Here is a 10013-nt window from a genome sequence, read left to right as displayed (position 1 = left end):
TGCGGCCGCACGGCATATATGTGTCTACTGTCTTATATATACCCACTCCGTACTAAAAAAAAAATAAAGTCATTTTATACAGCGACACGGTCTTCAAAGTATTATTTTGACTCTTTATTTTTATAAAAATATTTATCAAAAAGTGATATATGTATATTTTTATAAATGTATTTTTCAAGACAAATCTATTTATATGGCTTTCATATTTCCAAACTCAACAACTTAAAAGTTATGCATGACTTATATTCCCAATATTTGACCCAAGCCTTGTCCAAAATGACTTTATTTTTAAATACGGAGGGAGTATTAAATTAATAACAAATATTTGATGATGTAACAAAGCGATCATCATAAAGTTAAATGGAGTTTCTAGTTGAGTTGATTCTTGATAACGACACTACTTTCATGCATATATATGTTACTCATTCATACATAATTGTTCTCACATAATAGTTATAACGCACTGGTAAAATTCTAGCAAGTAGCAATAAGCAGTAAAATGCATGTCCAGTGATGATGTATTACTCTCAGTCTTAGCATAGCACAGGAGAAGCCTTCTCTTGAGCCTTAATACAGAATCTTCTCGTCTCTCGTTTCTCTTGTTGCGGTCTTGCGGAGGCTTCTCCGATGCATAAGAGTATGTCCAAGTATAAACATTGTCGCATTGCTTGGTTAATGTCAATTTTTGCTTTGATGCTGGACCTATAAGAGTTCTTCAAAACTCGATAACTTGTTGTCAGGTATCGATATTAGGAATACCCAAAGCAAGAAAGTTAACGTCAACGTTGACTTCCTCGGATGGCTCGAGACGTATTAAAAGGTCCCGCCCGACCCTAAGGCCACGGGCTTCGTCTCGCCCGGCCTCGAGGCCACGGGCTCCGTCTCGCCGGACCCCAAGGACGCGGGTTCTGTCTCGCCCAAGGTTGCGGGATCCATCTCGCCCGACCTCGAGGACGCGGGCTCCGTCTTGCTCGACCTCGAGGCCGTGGGCTCCGTCTCGCCTGACCCTTTGGCTGCGGGCTCTGTCTTACCCGACCGAAGGTCGCGGTTTCCGTCTCGCCCAAGGTCACGGGCTCCGTCTCATTCGACCTCGAGGACGCGGGTTCCGTCTCGTCCGACGGGGACCCATACCGCCGCCAACCACTCCAGGTCCAAGCGTATGAGCCTGGGTCAAAACTCTGATGCCAGGGAAGAGGCTGGCATGCCTCGATGTAACCCGTGGCCATGACGGGCCATACTTGGGGATTCACATCAAGAACAGTGTCGGGCATGCCGGTGCTGTTCTGCATAACCCTCGTACGGACGCTAACATGCGCGTCAGTTCACCACGATGTTCGCCAGGACGGAGTGGAACGCCATGACCGGCAGATGACGCCTGCGCATGGCTCCAGTGACGAACAGAGCCACGACATGGAGCCGTCCCTATTGACATCTACAGGATCGGCGGGACCCGCATGAAGAAGAAGAAGGACCCGGCAACCCTAGAAGTCTTCTTCTCTCTCGTTCTTCTCTATTTCCTTCTCTGTAACCCGTGCTTTTCCTTCGTCTATAAAAGGGAAATCAGGGCATCCCATGAAAGAGGGATCTTGAATTCTTGACACAAGAGCACGACACGACAACATGGCTAAGCGACAAGCGAGCTCTAAGCACCTGTTCACTCCTTCCACCAGAGACTTAGGACCCTCTCCCTCTCTCGCCTGTTTGTAACCCCTACTGTAAACCCAGTGCCGGTAACACGAGCAGCAGCGAACTGGACGTAGGGACGTTTCGCCCGAACCAATATAAACCCTTGTGTCCTCTAAGCACACCATCCGAGTCAGATGCGCAAATACAAATTTACTCGTCGGTGGTTCGAAAATATCGACACTTGTAGACCTCCTATGAAAGCTCCATCCGCTTTTATGTTTTATCTTATATATATGGCCTTCAGCGTGAAATTCAGTAATTGATACGAGGAATAGGAATTGTAAATTCTACAGTTACTTTCCACACACACATAATACAAAAGAACTAAATAACATATATATTGTAAAAGTGGAAGTACTTCTCCGTCCGTTTAAAATTGTAAGTCGTTTTGGCTTTTTAGATTCATAGTTTTTATTATGTATATAGCCACACATAGTATGTGCATATCTAGGTGCCCAAAAAAAACTATGTAACTATAAAACACAAAATGATAGCAATTTAGAGCAGAGGAAGTACTATTTATTTTTATCTAATATTTATGTTTTATATTGTTTCCTTTTTATCCAAATTTAGGTAGTGAAGGTCTATTGGTCTATGCACTAATTTATTTCATAAAAAAATGGTGTGTTACTTTGTGAGCTTAGATCATCTCCAAAAGAGTCCTCAAAACACCCCTCCAATTCAGAATTTTTGGTAAGATTGAAAAAAAACACCATCAACAACTCCAAACCCTAGTCCCCAATCTTTTAGCACTTGGAAAAACCGAGGCACCCGTGTGGGAAAATACACGTAGTTGCGCGTTCGCGTGTCCTCCTCGCGCCAGGTTTCTCGGGCGATATGCTCCTTCGCAGCCGTCCCCAGACTTGTTTGGCTACCCCTAGGCTGGCCTTGCCTGCCTACGGGCGGCTGGCCCTGGTTGTCGTGCCCTGTTTGGCTGCTGGCTGCCTGTGGCCGGTTGTGGCTGGCTGCTTAGCGGCTGTGGTGAGGCGTGGCGGTCGTGGCGTGGATGGAGGCGGCCACGATCAGGCACTACTATAGAAGTTAACTGTAGGGACGTCTCTAGAGCCTCTGTAGGGGCGGATGCGCCAGCCGCCCTTCCCAGAGTGTTTCTACAGACAGTGCCTCTGTAGGGGTAGTTTTCTGACCGCCCCTGTAGTGCCCTCTGTAGGGGCGGCTGGTGTTTTCAGCCGCCCCTACAGTGCCCTCTATAGGGGCGGCTGGTAATATCAGCCGCCCCTATAGTGGACTTCTATAAAGGCGGCTGTATCACCAGCCGCCCCTGTTGTGTGTATTTGTAAGGGCGGTTCAATTAAGGACCGCCCCTACAGTGGATTTTCCAGTAAAAAAAATAATTCAAATTTAAATCTGACCACACATATATATATATATAATTCAAATTCGAATCTGACCGCCACAAATATACACTAGTCCATCAAGTCACCCTCATAAGATGGCACCTTACCCTCCTAACTACTGGCATTACCACTACCCTCCTTATCACCGGCATCTCCAGCAAAGCTTATCAGATCCCCCAGTTGCCCAGTAGGAAGGAAGGGGAGCTTTGTTGTTAAGACCAATGTTAGGAGCAGTGCAAGTTTTACGTAACTCAGGACTGACGACGAGAAGGCCTAAGGGGAATTTCTTGCTTGTAACCTAACACTAGGGAACACCATGGCTAGATAGGCACGGCCGAGTCTGATCAGTCTAAGCAGGAGGGTGTAGCCCATGGAGCTAGCAACTGCGCTTTTTATGTCGCAGAAGCTGATCAGAGTTGCCTTCCTCTGTGTCCTGAGGAATTGCTTCTGTATCCTGCTGAAAAAGTGGTTGATGGAGACTTCCTGCCTATATGTTTCAGATTGCACTGTCTTAATTTGTGCATGTATTCATCTCCTCTGAATTAAGAATTGAAGCAGAAGAATACTCACATTGACAGGGTAAAAATGACGAACTAAGAACCCGATAATTGAACCGAGCAACGCACACAATATTGCAATGACCGACACCGATGTAGTCCCCAAGCCTGCAAATCCATAAGCCAAACATCAGCAGCGTGATATTGTCACAAGCTTTCACAACAAACCCGTTAGCAAGACTAGCAACTACATAGGCTATTCACTGTAGTATATGTTTACTGATTTCTCCAAAAAAAATGGAGCAGGGAGTCCACATAGCACCATATCACTATCACTATTCTAAGTAAAACACTGTCAGGTTTTTTTTATGAAACCTGTCAGGCATTGCTAATAGACTGTAGATGAAAATGTTTTGAGGCCAGAAATACGAGACAAGGAAAAATGAAGTTGTCATCATTGAATCCCCAAAGCAGTTAGTAGAAACTAATTATAAAGTATCTCAAATATAAGTTGAATGATGGAGCAAAAACCCTGATGCATATCCGGATAAGGCAGAATACATGTTATCAAGAAAAGCTACTTATATACACTGGAACAATCAGCACATTTTACCAGCCTTTGTGCACAAATAATCTTAGGCTATGCATGAAATTTTTAAATTGGAAGACATTGGTACCATGACAGGTAAATGTTGTTGACATAACAGGTGGCCAGAGTAAAACACAATAAAGTCAAGCACTAAACATAAGTTACTAAGTCACAGCACCTATGCAGCAGTATTAAGTTAAAGCAAGTTGGAGGTCCATTCAGTATTTACCTGACTGTTTTTCACGCGCACAATCTTCTGCCTTTAGATTGATTTGTCTAACCATTCGATTTCCTCTGTCAGCTACTAACAGGGCACAAATTTGGGGACATAAACAAGCTCAAAATCTAGTCGAGAAAGTAGCATTCTGTGCCTAGTCCATCCCTGCGATCATGCCCTGATGAGAGGCCTCCGGCAACCGTAGTAGTATAACCTAGCAATGACAAATTTGTAGCAAGAAATCAGGAGCAAGGTGATGTTATTGGCCAACACGTAAATATCAGTATACCTGATACTCCCTCCATTCCAAATTGCAAGTCATTCTGAGCAATACCAAAGTGGTGCACAATTCTGGCAAGATGTGCACATGCGACTAATCATAGCCTTGATAGCATCACAAATCCTCCTACTAGGGACTGCTGAGCACACAGGAAGCAAATAAGTCCACTGTTGCCCTTCTCCCACTTCCTGTCCTCTCCATTTGGTTCCACTATGTTTGCTAGGGCAGTTTGAACCAGTGTTTGTGAAGTTCCCCCTTGCAAGTAAGACAGGAAATTAGCTCATTAATTTGTTAGCAGAGTGTCATAATAAATCAATGTTAAGATAGAACAGTCTGAAATGGCATAGAAAAATAGGGACCTATTCTGACATAAACCGGCATACACTTCTGTTTTGCTGGATGCCATGGTAAAGGACACATTAGAACAGGAACATGAACCTGACTTAAAATCTGAGAGAGTACCTGAAGGGTGCTTATGTGCACCCAGCCTTCCAGAACAACGAGAAAACTATTCTATAAAGCAACTCAAACATGTAGATAAATGTTGATCTATAGTCTCGAACACAGGGGTAGTTCTACTTGTATCTCTGAAGCCAGAACATAGCAACATGTACCATTTGAGTATCAAATCAAATTTGAGTTTCATCGAATTAAGACATGAATGTATCAAATAAAATGTCTAAGACCATGTGTGCTCTTAGGAGGCTTGCAGCCTGCTTGGCGGGTGGGCCTGTGCCACCCTGAGCTGACGACAACTGCAGCCGAAGTGTAGAAAGCAATCGCCTCGTGCTCATCGCCGCTTCGGGAGGGAAGGGGAGAGAGGGAGAGTAAGGGGAGGGAGGGCAGAGGAGGAGGATGGGCGGCCACCGCCACGGAGGCAGTGGGTAGCGCTCGTCGTTGGCCCACGGTCGTCCACCACGGCACCAACGGCCATGGCCTTCCGGAAGGTTGTTGCCTACACAGATCGGACAGGAGGACAGATGGATCTGGCCATGGAGGCACCGGATCCGCCAGATCCATCGGTTTAGGGCCTCCGCCAGCAAGGAAGACCGAGCTGACAAGGCTACATCGACGTCCGTCCCCGGCGCCGGGCGTGGGAAGGGGAGGGGGAGGAAGGGAGAGAGCGAACCCTAACCTGCGTAGCGGCCAGGCAGTAGAGGCCAGTGGCCAGGCCTCCCACGGAAGTGTCAGCGGTGGTTGCGGCCCGTGTCACCCCGGCTGCGTGCAGCGGCTGTCGTCGTCTTGACCGCATCGGGAGAGAGAGGTAGCGAGTGGAGAGGAGAGAGGGGGGAGCGCACGACGTGGGTGTGTGGGGGGGGGGAGGGGGAGGAGGAGGGCGGCCGCACTTGCACCGGCCCGCCGGTGTGCTCCGCGCACGGTCGCCATGGCGGCATGGATCGAGAGAGGGAGAGAGAGAGAGAGAGAGAGAGAGAGAGAGAGAGAGAGAGAGAGAGAGAGAGAGAGAGAGAGAGAGAGCGGGGAGGAGGAGGGCGTCGGGGTCGGGAGAGCCGGCGAGGGTTTCGTCGCGGGTGGGGCGCACTGTAGCGAACGGTGGAGGCAGCCTGGACCGTGGATAGGAGAATCGGACGGCCAGTGGAATTTCGGGCGATGTGGCCACCCTGGCTGGCGGCCAAACTCCCCTGCTTCTCTGGAATTTTTCTAACAATTGTGTTTGTGTTTTGTGCTTGGCCATTTATTTCAGATGTTTTACTACAACAAGTGCATTGGAGCAATTGATCGTTAGCAAAGGCAATTGAGTTCAAGGAGCTCCAATGCAATTGTAGAAATTGCCTAGGCCCTTATCTGCAAATTCAGTGCAGATGACTTGAGAAGACTGGACAAGGAAGATTAGCAAAGGCAATTGAGTTCAAAGAGCTCCAATGCAAAACTACTAAAATAATTTTGAGACACCAAATGATCTCAAATGAAAATTTGATAAACATAAAAGTTGTAGAGGTCATGAAGATCTACAACTTTTATTTTGGTCATCTTGTCATTTGACAAAATTTGAACCTTTTAAATTTGAAATTTTAAAAAATGACAAGTTCGAACCAAAATTTGAGACCCAAAATGATTTCAACATAAAAAGTGATGAATACCAAAGTTGTTCAACTCATTAATATCTACAACTTTTATTTCAGTCATCTTGTCATTTGACAAAATTTGAACCTTTCAAATTTGAAATTTTGAAAAATGACAAGTTCGAACAAAAATTTGAGACCCAAATTTATTTCAACATAAAAAGTGATGAATATCAAAGTTGTTCAACTCATGAATATCTACAACTTTTATTTTGGTTATTTTTTCATTTAACAAATTCTTAACATACATTGTTTACTAATCTTATACATGTCTCATATAGTTTATAAAACCTTACGAGAGATGTGTCACATTTGTGAACAATATCATTACCACTTTGTCATATGAAGAAATGACCAATACAAAAGTTGTAGATCTTGATGAGTTATTCAACTTTGGTATTTATCACTTTTTCAGCTGAAATCATTTGGGGTACCAAAATCTTGTCTGAAGTTTCATTTTTTTGAAATTCAAAATTTAAATTGCTCAAACTTTTCATATGTATATATTGACAAAACCAACAAAATAAATTGATAGAGAATGATTTTATAAAATTTTAGGAAAAAAAATCATCAGATTTGAAGTTAGTATGAGGAAGAAAAACTAGTTACAAAGTTGACCCACAGATTAAAAAAAGAAATCACACTGTTCACTATAATCATGTAAGGATCATCTAGAACAGCGTGATTTCTCTTTTTAATCTGTGGGTAAACTTTGTAACTAGTTGTTCTCCCTCGTACTAACTCCAAATATGATGGTTTTTTTTCTAAAAATTCTAAAATCATGCTTCAGCATCCAAGTTTGATCAAACTTGGATGTGACAATGTTTTACATATTTTAAAATTTGAAATTTGACATGTTCAAACTAAATTTTAAAATCCTAAATGATTTTAGATGTAAAAGTGATGAATACAAAAGTTGTTCAACTCATCAATATCTACAACTTTTATTTTGGTTATCTCATCATTTGACTAAATTTGAACCTTTCAAATTTTGAAATTTAAAAAAAGATAAATGGACGCTACAGGGGCGACTGGTGATTGAACCGCCTCTACAGATCAACCCCAACTGTAGAGGCGGCTCAGGTTACCAGCCATCCCTATAGTGCCATCTGTAGGGGCGGCTGGGCTGCTGGGGTCCGAAGACGTCTATTGTAGGGGCGCCTCCAACCCCAGCCGCCCCTGTAATAACTCAAAAATCCATACACCAAAAATCCCAACTATAAAATTTTTCTTCAAAACCACATGTGTTGATGAGTGACAATTGTAAGAGCTAACCCTAAGTGTTGCATTAGTCGTAATCCAACTAAACAAACTCATAAGCATAGCATGTCACTTGTTGTATATGTGTGTGTTTAAAATCCCTAACACATACATTCTTGCATGCATTTTAATTCTAAATAAGTGAGTTGCCTTTTATTGATCTTTTGTTGTGCAAATAAAAGTGACCACTTATAATTAATTTATTATGCAATAAATTAATCACCTAAGTACCACCTAAGTATGTGGGCCCCACCAACCAGCCATAAGCTCCACCCTTAATCAAGGTGCACACCTGTACATGAAACTAAATAAATCAAACCATAACTAAATTGGCAACAAATAAAAGAGAAAGGAAAGAAGAGGGAGCAGCAGCAGCCCAGGCCTGCTCGGCCTTGCGAGCCAGCCTGGCCGAGCCCGCCTACCCTCCCACTCACGCGCGCGGCCCACGAAGCTGGCCCAGCAGCACCCTACCGCCCGCGCGCGCACAAGCCGCTGACGAGCCAGACCCGCCCGTCAGTCGTCACGCACCGCACACCGCCGCATCAGGACAAGCTGACAAACAGGCCCCCTCTGTCAGCCGCCTAGCTACAGCATCATCGTCTTCCCCACGCTCCCTCCACCGCACGACCGGGAGCCGACCAGCGTGGCAGGCGCGGGCCCGAGGTCACGCAAGAAGCATGACCCTGTTCCCCCCTTGCGCCGTGCTTACGCTACCACACGCGGGCCGTCGGATGCGTCGCACGCATTACCACCGCTCGATCGCCGTCCGCCATTGGAGCCCTTGGAGCTCGACTATAAAAGCCAACGTCCGTGAGCCCTAACCCTCAGCCCGTTCGCCGCCGCCGCTGGTGGCACAGCACCACACAGCGTCAAGCCGAGAGATAGGGAGGAGGGAGAAGCAAAGGGGAGAAGGAGAGGCACGGAGAAGGATGCCGCTACCGGAGCAAGAAGGGAGGAGCCGCCGGTGCGGAAGACAATGAGTACCTCTGTCCCGGCTCGACTCTGCTACACCGTCGACACCGCACCACCACCATCTCCATTGAGCTCCCCACGGTGAGCCATCCTGCTGAGACTACCTCCCTAGCCAAATGGAACGTGCACCGCCATGATCGAAACCTTGCTCAAGCTTCGAGCTCTAGCCTAGCCCAACTAATTAGCTAGGGAGACCGCCATGGCCACGCTTGCCGAGACCCAGGATGTGCCGTGCGCGCTGCCATCAGCTAAAAGGAGGACCCCAGCCATGATGTTGTACATCAAAGCAGGAGCGCACATGCACGGGCACGCTCACCATGGCTGAGAGCACAACCAGGGCGAGACCATCGCGTCTTCTACGTTGTGGTAAAGGCGACGTTGACACCCCGACTGGCTCCGCCATGATGAGAGACACACCACGCTCACTTTAGCCGAGGAAGAAGCCCACCGGAGCCCTACGTGGACGCACTGCACCTCGTCGGAGCGCCACCGCCTCTGTTTTGCCCCCACCACCATGGCCGGGGCCACTGGGAGCACCAAAAGCTCCTTTAACACGCCCACCGTGGCCATAGAAGCACCGTGGAGCTCACACACTCCTCCAACTGGGCTCTCGCTACCACTATAGCCTTGTCCATGCATGCCGACGAACCCACGCCACCGTTCACCGTAGCCAGAGCCCTAGTAAGCCCTAGCCGTCGCCTCGACCCCACCGTCACAGTCGCCAGGGCATGGGGAAGCTATTGCCTACCCTAATCGGACGCTAGCACCGCCGCGGGGGCTCACCGGTGACCTCACCGCCGGCGAGAGCCCTGTCGGGGAAGAGAAGGGGATTTTCCCCTCGTTGGCCACACGTCCAAGCACTGTGCGTGCTGATCTTTCAGCGAACCTGATGGGAATTCTCTTCATCCACGTCGACCATGTTTCGAGCAGCTCCGTCGAGCTCCGACCATGACCATGTCGACCACGTTCCAAGCAGCTCCACCGAACTCCGACCACGATCACGTCGACCACGTCCCGAGTAGCTCCACCGAGCTCCGACCACGACCACGTCGTGCATGTGAACCAAACCCTGGGAA

The 10013-nt window shown here is 47.0% G+C and overlaps 1 pseudogene; it reads right to left on the bottom strand.

The window, feature by feature from the left end:
• Window positions 1–3110: 3110 nt before the first annotated feature.
• LOC136544622 (uncharacterized) lies at window positions 3111–9507 on the bottom strand (annotated as a pseudogene).
• Window positions 9508–10013: the final 506 nt, after the last annotated feature.

Source organism: Miscanthus floridulus, chromosome 3 (genome assembly GCF_019320115.1).
Source record: "Miscanthus floridulus cultivar M001 chromosome 3, ASM1932011v1, whole genome shotgun sequence".
NCBI classification, from domain to species: domain Eukaryota; kingdom Viridiplantae; phylum Streptophyta; class Magnoliopsida; order Poales; family Poaceae; genus Miscanthus; species Miscanthus floridulus.
The sequence above is the reverse complement of the archived record's forward strand: the minus strand, read 5'-3'. Positions and strand labels throughout refer to the sequence as shown.